Source organism: Panthera uncia, chromosome B1, assembly GCF_023721935.1.
Source record: "Panthera uncia isolate 11264 chromosome B1, Puncia_PCG_1.0, whole genome shotgun sequence".
NCBI lineage: Eukaryota > Metazoa > Chordata > Mammalia > Carnivora > Felidae > Panthera > Panthera uncia.
Genome location: NC_064811.1, coordinates 35,044,264 through 35,060,245, shown reverse-complemented (window position 1 = coordinate 35,060,245; position 15,982 = coordinate 35,044,264). Strand labels below are relative to the sequence as shown.

Below are 15,982 nucleotides of genomic sequence, written 5' to 3'. Positions count from 1 at the left end.
ACCTATAAGATTGTAGTATATGATCAACTAGACCCCAGGATGGAAAGACAAAATAGAGCCTTATTTTAGTGTAAGAGTAACTAAAAATAAAACATTAAGGAATATGAAGAAGTTCATGTGAACATGGGAACTTGGGAATTGTTTTCTATGCTGAGCAGAGGACACGTCGGATGAATAAAACATTTAGCTCCAATATGAACCGCCTGATCTTCCCATTAACTCTCTGGCCATAGCCTTGACTTCAGAAATGCTACTGTTATAACACTGAATGGGGTTTAGAATAGCAACGGTCACTAACTAGTAATCCAGCAGAATTTACGCATCAGCCAGGAAACACTGCACTGTGGATTGGAAATCTCCACACCATAATCCTCTAAGACAGGCTACAAACGTGGGAGCCATCCCTAACTCCTTCCTCTCAACTTCCCATCACACTGGCCTCCCAGTACTGTGGACTTGTCTGTAAACATCTTTCCACACTCATAGTTCTCAATGGTACTTACGTTCAGTCATGCACTGATCATCTCTTGCTTATTTCGATAAAATGTTATCCTACTGGCTTCTGTGCCCGCCTATATGTCCCACTCTGACACAAATCTGATCGCAGAAATCTATCACTTAAAATGCTCCAATAATTCCTCATTTCTTTACTTACAATTTGGTGCTCACTAACTTCCCCAGTACCTGCCTTATCAACCCTGTACTGGGAAATAATCCTCGCAGATCTCAGAGCATGTCATGATCTCCAGTCTCTTAAGTCTTTGCACATGTATGCTGAGATCAGCCAATTGGAGTGTCCACCCCTGCAGTTACTACTCTAAGGCCAGATGGCATATGATTATAAATTCACACTCAAACACAAGTCCCAAGGTACAATGGTACTGGGTCTGGTTCTGTTTATCCTTTCTCCTTATTTCTGTTATTGCACTGAATTTTGTCCCTTTGTGTAAAGGTAAGAGAGCTTCATCCACCCACACCAGCTCAGAACCTAAGCCAGTCTAGGATGAAATCAATTAGCACTAAGGGTAGACCACAGAAGGACTGCCTGAAATCAGCAGCTAGACCTCCCTAGGTATAACTGGACAACTGTCCTAAAGAAAACATACATAGAAACAAAATTAAGTGCCTACAGCAACCATTTCTTATATTTTCATAACTTTTTCGATCATCGAGGACAGATGTTTTTCTGCACTCACTACCCCTAAATACCTATAAAGAGGAAGCTAGCATAATTTCTCATATCCTTGTCTCCTCCAAAAAAATATGAATTTTTAAAATGTTTATTTATTTACTTTGACAGAGAGCACACATGAGCAGGAGAGGGACAGACAGAGAGGAAGAGAGAGAATTCCAAGTAGGCTCCACGCTGTCAGCACAGAGCCTGACGCAGGGCTTGATCCCACCAACCATGAGATCATGACCTGAGCCGAAATCAAGAGTCAGAGCCTTAACCAAATGAACCATCCAGGCACCACCCCCCCACAAAAAAAGAAATTTTTAACCACAGACCTCAGGTACTGAATAATTCTCTTTCTGCATTAGAGTGGTTTAAGTGATCTACTTCCCAGAAGAACCCAGCAACACTGGCCTCGTTTGTTCAAAGGGAAGCATCAATATTACGGAATTAGTGTTGGTTTGTGTGTGTGATCAAGGTATTGTGACTATTAATCAAAAAGAGTCTTTATGCTTTAGAGATAAAGCATTTATAGATGAAATTATATACGCCTGGGACTTGCTTTAAAATAATGCAATGCAATCGCTTCTCGGCCTTTTGGCTAAGATCAAGTGTAAAATAATGCAATGCAGGAGGGGGTAATCACAAATGAAACCAGATTGGCCATGAGTTTGATTATTTTTAAACTGAGTAATTAGCACATGAGGGTTCATTATACAATTCTCTCTTCCTTTGCACATATCTTTTAAATTCCATAACAAAAACCTTTTTTAAAAAGAGAGACTCTTTAGAGCTGGTTGATCACATTTATTCCTATAAAAGGGGAAAACCACTACAAGACATGTCAAGGGTTTCAGGCCTCCTTTAGGAGATTTTCTGAGGGTTTCCTATAATATCACCCAACTCTCTCCACTTGAAAGCATCTCCTTTCCCACACCCACCTTCCCTAACTCCTATTTATTCTTCGCTGCTTAGTTTAGATATGCCCTTTCTTGGAAAGCCTTATTCTAATGTCACCCTACTTCCTGTTTGTCTGAAGCATCCCTATTACAGGCTCTCATAGCACCCCATGCTTACTTTTATCAGGGCTGTTATCACACTAAATTTTATGTATTTCTTTACTTGCCGTTTTAGAATCCACAACAGAATCCAAATTTTGTGAAAATAGGAAACACATCTTCTTTACCTCAAGAAAGGATTCTTAAAGCACACAATTTGTTTTATCTTTAGATTTTCTGACAGTTCTCTAGATTTTATGTCTGGCCTGATGAACTTTCTTACTTTGAGAATCTTCTGCATGTGGAGAGGCCAGGAATGAAAAGTCTGTTTCAAATCCACCAAACCCTTAATTGCTTATGTTTCCTCTAAATTATGCCTAAAGATGAACTGTTTCTTTTTTCACTCATCCCTCACTATTTGCATGATAGGCAGTAAGATGAAGCAAGGTAGCACTTTCAATGTTCTACGTGGAAATATTCTTAGCTAGATAACTGGGTACATTAGATACATTTTGTATTATCTGCATTGATGAGGGACCATGAGGCAAGCTGAGGGCAAAGTACAAGCTAACATACTGCACACACACCCCTCCGGCCCCCAGGTGGGACGTGTGTAATATTCCTCAGGCACTCCTTGCTGCCCAAGAACAAAGGAAAGGAAGGAAAACAAATGGTTAACTGATAGAGATCATGGTCCTGCAAGACATGAGTCTCTATCTATTTGTAGTCTCTACAATAGAGACTACAATAGTCTCTAAACTATTTGTAGTTTACAAATATCTTAGTAAATTACAAGAAAAAGGCAATCTTATCAATAGCCTAATCTCCAGAAACCTATAGACTCAGTTTCCTGGAGCCCCAACAACACCTCCCCTGCATAGTGATGTGAGGAACAAAGGCAAGAAGGAAATGGCAGGTAAAATTAAATGTCCCTATAACCTGCAGCCCATTGGCAAATACTTGAGGTAAATACAGAGTATAACATTTCTCCAGGAACCCCCTACTGCCCTAATGTTAATGCTTACTAAAAGAAAAACAACCTTGGCTTAACCATAGCAAGGCCTCAGGTATCCTAGGAGTCCTTTTTAGCATATCAAAGTCCTCCAGGAGGTCTCTCTTTTGCCTTTATCCCTCAGCTCCATAGTATATAACCAGTCACTCTTCATAACCCCAGTGCAGCTCTTTCTGCCCATGGGTCCTGTCCCCGTGCTTTAATAAAATCACCTTTTTGCACCAAAGACGTCTTCAAGAATTCTTTCCTGGCCATCAGCTCTGAACCCCACCCTCCAAAACCTCATCAAAATCACCGCATGAAACAATGTTGATAAAACTTCTATTACATAACAACAGTCTCTCTTCTTCCAGGTTTCAAAACATTTCTCATTCTTCTCTAATCCTTTACCACTAGGCTACTTGAGGTCATTTTTAGGAACTGCTCTCATGGACTCTCAAGATTTTATTAACAGTCTCCTCAAGTCCACACACCCTCCAGTCCACATGTTTCACTGTTTTCTTTTCATGGCAGCAGCCAATCTCCAAATACCAAATTCTGTTCTTGTTATCTATTGCTCCATAACAACTCACTGCAAAACAGTGGCTAAAACAAGAATCATTCTCTAACATCTTGAGGTTTATCTGGGTCAGAAATTTGAGAAAGGGTTGGCCGGGCAGTTCCGGTTTCATATCTCCTGGGTGAAAGCAGTCAGATGATGGCTGGAGCTGAAACAGCAAGAGCATGGAACATCTGGGGACCGTCCGGACAGGTTTGTCCCTTCCTCTTGTCTCAGAGTTTTTCCATGAAGCCTCTGTGCGTGGGATAGTTTGGGCTTTCTCACAGCTTCATGGTCTCAGAGCAAACTGTTTACAAAATGACTGAAGGCTCTAAGAGCAAGGTACTAGTAAATGAGGTACAGGTTGCATTGCCTTTAATGACTGACCTCAGAAGTCATGTTCATTGTGTTGCTTTCTTGTATTTTATTGGTCAAAACAGTCACAAAAGACCACCCAAGAACCCTCTAGCATACAATAGCTACTTAACAATGTTTGTTACATTCCCAGCCCCCACCAAGAAATGACTCAGTAGGATATACCTTCAGTGAATTTGAAGAGTACTTTTTTTGAAGTTAAGGAAAGCTTATTTGAGAAATCTAGTTTGACACTTTACTATTAAAAGTTTCCTCTAAAAAAAACATGGAGCTATTATTACATACCAGTGAGTCAGAAAAAATATACAATGACAAATTCCTTAAGATTATTTAACTCTTAAGAGACTGGTGCTTTGGCATTATCTTAGGAGTCTCACTTTTCCTATCCCCCAAAACAACTGAGAAATATATGCCTAACAGTGTTTTTGCAGTATTTATATAAGAATAGATATAGTTCCTAAATTACAGTTTAGGGCAGACACTTCTTGATTGTGGCCAAGTATCAGTCTCTCTCTTCCTATTCCTACCTATTACTTTCATAAGTTTCAGAGGAAAATTAGAACTCTTCTCACCCAAGGGGTGATTATTTTTTAGATTAAGCCAATAACGGTAAATTCACTGCCCTTCTTGCTAGCTAAACCGGATTTGTTTAAGAATGGGCAAGTAAACAGCAACTCAAGCCTTTCAGATTTGAGATAAAAAAATGAGTTAAGGGTACTTCTCACTCATACAGAGTCAGGAGAAGGGAACAACAGCTCTTCAGCCTTTGAACTTTGTTTTGCAAAGATGTGATGCTTTCAGCTGCCATGGCCATCTTGCAACAATGAAAGGCCCTAAAATGAATAAACGCTAAAATCTTAAGGATAGAAAAGCAAAAAGGTAGACAGAGCTTTAGTCCTTCGTGATGTCAGTGAGACACTGAACTAACCAAACTCAGAACTCCCCTACCTCAGGACTTCCTGTTAAGTAAAACAATAAATATCTACCTACCTCAAGCAGACTTAGGTCTGATTCCATAGAAGAGTCTCAGACAGGTGTGTGGGTGCCCGTAATATACCGAGAGAGTGCTTTCTAGACAAAGGGAACAAAAGAAGCAGGAGAGAAAGTGAAGGAGCTAAGCAAGAGTATAGCCTCACCCAGAGTCGAATTTACAGGCTAAACCCACAGGGAGATATAGAGCATACATATTATGCTGGCCTTTTATACACCTATATTAATCAGTCACTGGCTAAGGAATACTCCTGGTGAAAGAGCACGGAAACTCTGATGGCTTCTGTTCTGCTGAAGAGAACGACTGGCTTAGACTATTAGCAGACAAAATTCATAGCATTTAGGGATGAGTACACTGGACTAGTAAAGGAGACCTAAGCCGAAGTCTAACAGCATCCACTAGAGTCCAACACTTGCATCAGTCAGATTCATTTACTTCCCTTATTAAGTTCATTCAATTCAGGTGCAGCTTTTCTGAGATTATGGCTGGTCACAATTCCTGGAAAAACTTACGAAAGGAAGGAGGTGGGACAAACTACAACTGCCACTGCTTAGTTGGTCCCAAGTCCATTAACTGATAGGCATCAGCCATTCTAGATTTGCCATTAATACTGGTTAAGGTACTTTGTCTTGTGGAGTGACCCAGTCCCCTCATCACTGAGGAATTTGAACCATTGTTTACTCGGTGGTTGTTTTACTTGCCTACGTACTGTAAATACTGGGAATGGAAGTTCCAGCAGTTGCCCAGTGGATCCTCTGATTGCCACATATACTCCTCTGTACCCCAATTATGAAGAAGCAGCCCTACTGCCCTACGCTGACCAGAGTATGAACCAGAACTTCTGAATGTATAGAACCAGAACACAAATTGCCAGATATGGGTGACTAGGAGTAAGGGTGAGTAGGGCCACTCCTATTTCACCTCCTGATCCTCAGACCATATATTCTGCCTATTTTGGACAGAGTGTCATTCAGTGAATGTTGGTTTAAGGTGTATACCACATTCTGAAATCACCCCATTCACCCAGATTATGAGCTCTAAGCTGGTGTCCAACGGGGTGTTCAAGAGGCCCTTCCAAAACTCTTTCGGGCAGGGAGGTTCTAGATGGTGCAATGTGGAGAAGGACAAGTGGGTCCCATTGTCCTGTGCCCACCACCACACCTCCTTTGCCCTAAATTAGGTCTCTTGGTCCAAGGCAATGTTATGGAGGATCCCATGTTGGCGGATCATACACCTTATGAGCCCTAAGATATAAGTGCTGCTTGAGACACTGTGGGCAGGAAATATAAGAGTATCCAGAATACATGTCCATCCCAATAATGATGAATTATCACCAAGTGACAGAGTCACATCATCTCTGCTTGTCAGTATTGCGGCTTGGCTGTTGTTTCCCAAAGTTAGCTTAGCTGGAAGGAAGCAAGCATGGGAAAGGGCAATGAATTCATTTTCTGAAGGTCTATTCTTTCTCACGTGTGGTTGATTAATGAAACATTACGGTGGAAGGGGCCTAACGCAATCAACTTGTCTTGATGTGGCTAGTTTCCTAGAATGATCATACTAGGGGTTCTTGGTTTCTGTTGCTTGTAGTCTGAACATTCTGCCTCAGAAGTAGTATATAAAACTTGGGGAGAAAAGTCTGAGTAGTTGTGCCCATGCATAGGCTCGTCTGAGGATGTAGCTGTTCCATTCTTGAACCCATTGCACAAGCACTGGGGGAGTCAAGGACAAAGGCTGTTTGGTGGTGTAGTGGTTCTGCTCCAGTAAATGCTCTCTAGTGAGCATTGACATACAACACAAAGATCCTCACACTTTGTACTCACTCCCTTAGGTCCATCTGCATGCCTCTTCCCAAGACGTCCTTGTCCCTGACCTTCTAATCTTCCTCTTGCGTACCTTTAGCCTAACAACTAAGTTATTTGCTCATATATACACTAACACCTCCACGTCCTATCATCTCTACTCTAAAGGAGGCCATGATGGCATTTTGGATTTCTAGGTTTCAGCATAAACTCAGGCCCTATATTCAATAGTTTCTGCATATAACTCTTAAAAGATCTGAATATTCCCTTTACCCCAGTGTTTAGTTATCCAAGTAAATGATGATAAATTCCTTTGAGAAAAGGACTAAGAGAATCACTACTGTATACATTTGCTATGGTGTTAAAAGGCCTTTCATGATGAGAATTGGGCCTCTCCAACCATTGATGAGTTCTAGGGCTGATAAATAACTAAGGTCTAAAATCTGGTTAAGAGATCATGACTTTCCATTAAAATCTTCTGCCCATCCTTCCTTATCTCTTCTAATTACATATTTTAAGCAATATCCCTTTTTGGCTACCCATATATTTTGCCCCTAGGAATAGTCCATGTTCTGTGGACCATTTCCATAGATTACTATAAAATCCTTGTGACCTCATAATTTAGGGGACCCAGGGAAAAAGGAAAATGTGGAGTTCTGTGGCAAGGAATTAAAGAATTATAACGAAATTCAAGATGGTGACAGCATAGCATTAAACAAACTTAGCATCCCATCTAAGCACAACTCACACACATCCATGAAGTGGCCCTGCCTTCCTGGGTCAGGTCTTGCTGACCCCTATTCCTAATTTACTGCCAATTACAGTTATTATTCCCACTTTGCTTCTGACAGTTAAGTGCTGTCATTTGGCCTCTGCTGTTCTGGGATTCTATCCTCTCTACTGTCATTGTGGAGCTCAGTTTTGGAGTATCTCCTACGATCAGCCCTGCACTACAAAGGAGAGTTGTTACTGAGTTTCTTGGAGATGCTGGCGCTTCCTGCACTGCTGCAAACCTCATTGACCTGGTAAGAAAGAGTACCTGTCATCTCTTCCAAGGAACAGAGTCAGCTGGAAGATTTTCCAATCTTTCAATATATCCATTCTAGCAGGCCCTTTCTTTGAGCGTTTTGATCCCTTCCTCCACAGTCTGCGGTGGCATTTCTTATATCTCTAGTTCATTTAACACTCACTTCCTCACATCAGTGATTAATACTTTATCACGTTTTCCAAGCTTCCAAGATTCACCCCAGTAGCATCTTGGGATTATTTCCTAGGGCCATTACCAGACTTGCCCTTATCCAAAGTTATACCTACAACTGCTTGGTCCACTCCTAGACAAAGTCCCCAAGATCAGGATCTACACCTCGACAAACGTCCATGGTTCCTGCTGGCATGTGTTAGGCAGTCCTACTGCTGCTTTGTGTACAGTCTCTCCCCTTTCCTCGGATCTGCATTTTCCCAGTAGAGTTTACTGAGACTTTATGTTAGATATGAGTCTGGTGACCAGGAGGGGAGACAGGAACAGATATGAAGGAGAGAAAGCATTGTTTTTAAGGCATTTGCTTCATTTGAAGTCTCTTCATAGTCTTCAAGGAAGAGGAAGGTCTTTCTATTCCAATGAGGAAAAGTGAGTCATTTCCCCAGGTCCTGAGGATTCAGAACATTTGGTGGGGAAAGGATAAGGTAGGGCTTAAGTACAACAATCCAAATATTACAAATATATAAACCTTCTATTTTCACATAGTTTAACAATGAGCATGGATCTATATAAACTCCCAAGAAATGCTATAAAAAGATGACACATATTTATATGTACAAATACATATAGCATATATGGTATACATGTATTTAAAAGCATACAAACTAAGCAGTTCTTGCCTATTACAAGGGACATGGAAGGGACCTTCACTTCTATACCTTTAAATTGTTTATATTTTTCTCTCAGATCTTCACTGATGAGAGTTAACTAAATCACATCCTCAGTTCATAACGTATTATCATTATTTGTCCTAGTAAGGCTTTCTCTTCTTTATATTATTTACTAATATTTACCTATTTATTTTTGTCTTCTTCTTAGTTCTTTCCTCGTACTCCACTGGCAACTGTTATAATGTGTTTATACTAACATAGTGCGCTAAAACATCAATCAGATTTACAGAATCCAAGTTATAGCCAGCACCAAGCTTTACTAATAATTATTAAAGTTTATAAGAAAGGAGCCATATCACATCAGAAGACATCTTTCTAAATCCCTTTTTAACATTAGGATGCACTTTGGATTCAAAGTGACAAGCACACTATGGCCAATACAAAATAGCACCAGGAAGCCTCTTAGTTTTGTGGGTCTCTCAACCTTTATACTCTCTAGTCATGTAGCAAGAAATTCTATACAATTAACTTCCGTTATTCAATCCAGCTATGGTTCATAAAGCCATGAACTGAAGACTAATTTATAATAAACAATCAGGACATACGAAGTTCATCCTACTATAAAGATTCCTTAGATAAGAAATCAGTATATAGTACCCTCTGCAAGATCTTCAATTACCTTCCAATTAGTAAATTCCATTAACTGGATAACGAAGGGGTCTGGCTAAGGTCATAAGTAATTCAGGCAGGGAGAAAGCAACCAAGTTAGAGACCTGTTTATTAATCTTTTTATAGTACTTAAAGTTTACCTTTTATTTTGATGCATTCTTGCAACATGCATATTGTTTTATGAGCATGTATGTACACACATTTGCATTCAATATTTACCTAGTTGCTGCATATTTACATTAAAATTCCGCTTTGTACTGGTTTCTTTTAGCCCTATGTTTTAGGATCCATCCATACTGTTATGTGAGTACCTAAGCCTTGCTTCTAACTGCGGCATACTACTCCATTATAACTATCCCCTCTCCAATGATGGACAGCCAGCTTGCCTCACTTCCCTAGTACCAGAAACAATACTTCAGGCAATATGTACACAGAAGAATTTAATTAGGAGATATAATCCAGAGCATTATTCTAGAGCCATTAGGAAAACAAATATACTTTATTAATAATATACCATCTCCAAGATGAATACACTCAAACTATACTTCCACCAGGGCATGAGGATCTCCATATCCCCCCATTCCTGCCAACACTCACCATTACCCAACTGACAGGGGTAATAATTACAACAGGAATGTTTCATTTGGTTTTGGATCCTCTAATTACCAGTTCTTGTGACTATCTTAACATATGCTTGTTACCTTTTTGAATTTCTTTTTCATTATATTGTTTGTTCATTTCCTTTCTACATCTTCCAAATTGCAGTTAAAATGGCACATTCCCAACTCAACTTCCTCTTAACTGAATTCCAGAACGTTCCATGGCCATTCAAATACCAAAAGACAAAAAGGGAAGTGCACTGAGGGGACAGTCAGAGTAGCAAAAGCTAGTGATCCTCACTAATTTGGCAAAAATAACTTACTCCTGCAAATTTCCCTAAAACATAGAACAATGTGAATGTCTTAGGAAGGTCCCTCCTAAAGCAAATAAGGGGCCCTGAAGCTAAGATTTTTTTTTGCTTCACAGTAAATGGATCCAGGGTCCCATGTATATGTGGATCCAGCATGAGCTCGCTATTTGGTTTATTATTATGTCTTTGAAGTTGCTTGTATTTTATCAATAAGCATGTATTAATTTATTTTATATATATTTTTAAACATTACTGAGGATTTCTTAGAATTCCCAGTGACAATTTTATATTTTACTTTCAATTCAAATTTTATGCAGCTCCCCTCCCCCACTTCCTCACCGTGTCTAATAGAGGATGTGTCCTCTGACCAACAGGATTTCCCACCTTTGGACATCGCTCACCACCATGTGCTCAGGGGCATTATTCCCTCTAGTTTTCATTGTCTTTATCAATGATAGAATCTAGCTAATTAAGCCACTGCTAAGAAAAATGCAGTCCATCCCCCTTCAAATTAATGAGTTAGTTCATGCATTTGTTTATTCAACAAACAATCTTGTGTCCCTACTATGTGTTTACATGTTATGAGTTCAACAGGAAACAACAACCATGTTAGTCCCCATGAAGTTTAATTTTTACTGTAAAACATTCCCTTTACCAAGAAGAAAGCAGAGAGTATATGGGGAATATATAAGTACTTTTTCCCTCCTCTTATGATGTAAATAATAATAATATGCCTTCTCCTGATAACCATTGCTTTAAATTTCTAGACACTGCAATGGATCAGTAGTGGTTTCTTCAAAAACAAAGACTGCATGTTCATTCGCTTTTCCAGAGGTCAGCTGATCACTCTACCACTACAGTCATATACACGTGTCTAAGTCACAACGGTCCACACAAAATATTGAGTGCTCTTTTCAATGCCCCCAATAAATGCAGTGCTGACATAGTTACTATCTTATTGAATTATAATTCTTTCCCACTGTGTTCATGTCTCTTCTCTCAATATGCTGTGAAGAGACATAACTGTGTAAGATATTCCCCCATTGAGGAAGATCAACACACCCTAAAGAAAAAGAACAAATATTTTCACAATAAAGTTGAAAATGATGGCATTTTTCTTTTGAACAAATGTTTGGGGTTTTTTTCCTAACATAGAATTTGTGGTGTTAATTAACTATTGATAAGTATAAGCATGGCAAATTTGTCAGAAACTTTCCAGAGACTTCCATATTTAATGCCCTAGCTTATCTCTTCAGCTTCATCATCTGTGGTTTCCTGCATCTTGGCAAAGTTCCCAAAACAGACCATGCTGTTTCATACATCAGCATTTTTAGCCTCACTGCAACTTCTTCTTGGAATGTGTTTCCAACATTCCTTTCTTCACCTACTTCTCACTCTTTATTCAAAATAGAGTATTTTGACATTTTGACAAAATACAGCTGGCTGAGCATCTGATTTAGGCTTAGGTCATGATCTCATGATGTGGGAGTTCGAGCTCCCTGCTGTCAGTGCACAGCCCGCCTCGGATCCTCTTTCCCTCCCTCTCTCTCTCTCTCTTTCTCTCTCTCTCTCTCTGCCTCTCCCCTGCTCACACACTCTCTGTCTCTTGCTCGAAAAATAAATAAAAAATTTAAAAATATATAGTTTTGATCCTGATTCTTCTCCAATAGCACAATGCCCCTCTCCTGAGACCCAAAGCACCCTGAGCATCCTTGACCAAACACTTAGTCTCTTGAAATGATCTATTTAAGTGTCTGCCCAGCCCACTAGCCTAAAAGTTCCTCGAGAGCAGGTATTGTCATACTCATCTTTATCTATCCAGCTCTTACCACAGTCCCTGCCACCGAGCATCTAATCATTAAATATTGAACAGAAAACTCAACTAAAATCACTTCTTGGAATAGCACTTTGCATTTATACAATCATAATCACCCCCAAAATGAATTCTGTGGCTAAACAAAATAGTTGGCTTCTGACAGGGGGAATTTGAAGAGCAGAGAAAAGACCACTGGCAATCTTCTGTTAAAGTCACTCCTGGGGCATGTGGGTGGCTCAGTCAGTTAAGCCTCTGACTTCAACTCAGGTCATGATCTCACAGGTTCTTGGATTTGAGCCCCGTGTTGGGCTCTGTACTGATGGCTCAGAGTCTGAAGCCTGCTTCATATTCTGTGTCTCCCTCTCTCTCTGCCCCTCTCCCACTTGTGTGCATGCTCTCTCTCTCCCTCTCTCTCAAAAATGAATAAGCATCAAAAAGAAATTTTAAGTCATTACTTATCATCATTTAATTACAAATTTTAAACGCCAATTTGTATACTGTGCATGGAACACATTAACAATCTATCCCTTGTTGATATTATTATGTATGGCTTAGTGAAGTGGTTTTTAAACTTTGCTTTTGAGGTTTCAGGTGGAAATTGTTTTGTGTTTATTTTTTGTGTACCTATTTTGAGGTGACCACTTTTTTTCCTAAATTAAGTGTGAGCAGGAAAATCAACAAATGAACCAGGGAAAAGTGAATGAGCTAGCTGAGGCTGGATGAGGAAAACGGAGCTAGCACCTTAGAGCCCCTACTGCTCCTTGGAGCTCCCCACAGCAATTATCTGTAGGCAGCAAGCACTGTCCTTGGCTGGAGCACCAAACCCAACTTTATGTACAAGGACTCTGTTCCTCCATCCCTGCTCACTGCCTGATTGTTTATTTCAATTTTCTTTCTTTTTTTTAGTTGATCAAGGAGATTCTGAGGCTGCCAACTTCATCTGTATTCAGAAGTATGAAGTGCCCATGGCTTCTAGGATTCTGAGGTTACTACAGAATGTTAAGGAGTGGGTTCTGTAAGTGATACATAATTACCTGCTTCACATGCATGCTATCTTTACTATTATTTAACATGTATTATATGAAAAGTGCTAAAGAGAAATGTTGCTCAATTTATAATGTGTATACGAAACACCCGGGATCTTGTTAAAATGGAGGCTTTGACTCAGTAAGTCAGGAGCAAGGTTGGATCATCTACATTTCTAACAAGCCCCCAGGGGATGCCAATGCTTCTAGTCCACAGATGGTGCTTTGAGAAGCAATAAAGGATGCAAAGAATGGATGAGCTATTGTCTCCAGTTCTCATGAAGTTCACAGTCTCACAGGAGGCACAGACGTAAACTGTAAGAACTCAAATGCCAGGCAGCAAAGGGCAAGTAATAAAGAGAATGTTGAACACCAAGCAGTTCATAGCAGAAAATTTGCAACTCGGGTGGTTTTCAAAATCTCCCTTCAAGTGCTTTAAGAAAGTGATGTAGAAAAATAAGGAAGACCATCAAGAAATCAGTCAGTAGGTCCCAAAAGAAATTAAATACATTCTCCCAAATGCTGGTCCCTTTCCTGCTCATTTTCTTAGCATTAGAGAATTGAGATTTTTTTTTTTTTTACTATTACCAGCATACTTCTGCTTTCTTGTCCCACAGAGAGCAGTGAAGGAAGAAGGACCCCAGAGAAAGGAAGCTGAAAAATGTTAGCTTCCTCCTGGTTTCTGAAAACAGCTTCCTAGACTGGAAGTATTGACCCTGGCAGAGATGTCGCCTTGCAGGGATAGTAAAACTATCAGGCCAAAAATCTATGCTCGTTATCAAACACCCTGGCCCACTCCTCCACGCAGGTGTCCAGGTGTCAAGCTGAAAGGGAAGACAAATGCAGATCAGCCAGCACACATAGTCCTGAACTGCTTTGGAAAATTCCACGGTGTGTGACAGGTACTTCTCTGTTCTCACATTTTGTTAACAGGTGAACAGATGTACATAGGTTTACAAACTTGGATGTGTTTGTCATGAAGCCACAAGATCACAGCATGGAAGTGCCACGCGAATACAATCCTGTGAGTGTGCATCAGGATTTCACTCTCAGAACACCTGCTTCTAGGAAATATATACAACAGCCAAACTGACCTGTAGCCAAGCAGCGAACATACAATTCTTTTGCTGACAGAGAATCTATTTCTCAGAAAAAAACAAAACAAAACAAAAACAAAACTCCGTCTCAGTGTTGTCCCCTCGTCTTTTTTTCCATACCAATGATACTGTAGTAGCGAACTGCACTCTGTAGAAGAAAACATACAGGATTTGGAAAACCAGCCTTTAGGCTTCAGGCAATGCCTCTTAAGTCCAAGCTTCTTATCCTATCCATAAAATAAAGATAATAAAATCTATTACACTTACCTGCTGAGATACTGTGAGGATTTAAAGAAGCAAATGTATGTGAAAGAACCATAGAAAGTATAAAATAATGATAGCAATAGCCAATATGTATTGAGTGAATACTACACACCTGGTACTTTCTATGTATTACCTGATTTTATACTCACAGGAACCCAGTAAGGTAGGCATTATAATCATTTTAGAGATAAGGCATGGGGAATAAGCTTAGGAATTCCCTGAGCCTGCACGGATGGTTAACAAGGCATAAAGAATTACAAAGCCATAGGGCGCTCTCACTCAAGCTTGGGTAAACAAGATTAGGCCCCCAGGATAAAGTGGAGGGGGCAAAGGCTCCCAGAATAGAGAAACGGGGCAAAGGCCCCAGAATAGAGAGGAGGGCAAAGGCCCAAATACAAAGGTATGTGAGGTAAGCAAGATTAGGCATTAAGGGTGAAAACGTCCACCAATTTAGTACTATAGCAGAAAGTTGCTTTCATAGGAAGGAAAGACCAAATTAGGTAAACAGGTAAATAGGGCTATAGACCAGCTGCACTGCGGGTGAAGCTGCCCAGAGCAGAGCTGATTAACAAAAGAAAGGTGCCTTGTTAACCCTATGGTTATTTGCTCTACCTTTCTCATCCCCTAGTCTAGGTAGCTAAGATAAACAGACGTGTTACCTCATGTCCACTGTAAATAACCTTCCTCCTGGCCACTGGCACCAAGATTTTGTTTTGTATTTACCCAAACCCCTAACCCCGAATATCTTCAAGACCCCCTTTCCCTCACATCCATGAGTTAATGTTCACAGATTTACTGTCTCTTTGTGCACGTCCATCACCATGTTTGTAAGCCTCCTGATCCTAATCAAACTGGAGCAAGGACCCTTATTTGGGGCTCTTGTCTCTTCTCGGACATTAGCCATCTCTCACATTTTAATCCTGCATCCCGCTTTCTTGCTGGGCAAGAAAGAACTTTAGACTGAGAGTCTACGACAGCCTTAAGGAAACTGAGGCTAAGAGAGATTGAGTAACTTGACAAAATTACATTACTAGTACGTAACCAAGCATAATGCACACTTGTCATTTTTTGGTCCCCAGCATCACTGACTCTTTCCCACAGCATTCCAACTTATCTTTAGGGAACTGTATCTCATTCATTAAGAACAGTCTTCATAGGTAGAAAATAGTCAACTTCCATTATAAAAGTTGAAGGGCTAGATTTATCTTTCCACTAGACTGGCACTGGAAGAGGGACAAAATGTAGCCACTCTTTTGTGGGACTTTGGCTTTTGAGGAAGTAGTGAGAAGTTTTAAAAAATGGGGAGGTCCCATTCAATCAGAAGCAGCATCTTGATCTGACTATTCCTATTTTGAGAAATTTCCTTTAGTTCTTGCTTCTCCAACATGTCCCAAACTACTGGTGTCTGTTTATGTCAAAATATGGTTCTCCAATCTTCAAATAGG

At 40.1% G+C, this 15,982-nt stretch overlaps 1 long non-coding RNA gene and 1 pseudogene across 1 annotated transcript; both read left to right on the top strand.

The window, feature by feature from the left end:
* Positions 1–1,755: 1,755 nt before the first annotated feature.
* LOC125924197 (uncharacterized) lies at positions 1,756–1,963 on the top strand (annotated as a pseudogene).
* Positions 1,964–3,672: 1,709 nt separating this feature from the next.
* On the top strand, positions 3,673–14,327 carry LOC125922715 (uncharacterized). The gene is made up of 3 exons (XR_007457753.1): positions 3,673–3,935; positions 13,058–13,166; positions 14,110–14,327. It is a non-coding gene; the product is annotated as an uncharacterized LOC125922715 (long non-coding RNA).
* Positions 14,328–15,982: the final 1,655 nt, after the last annotated feature.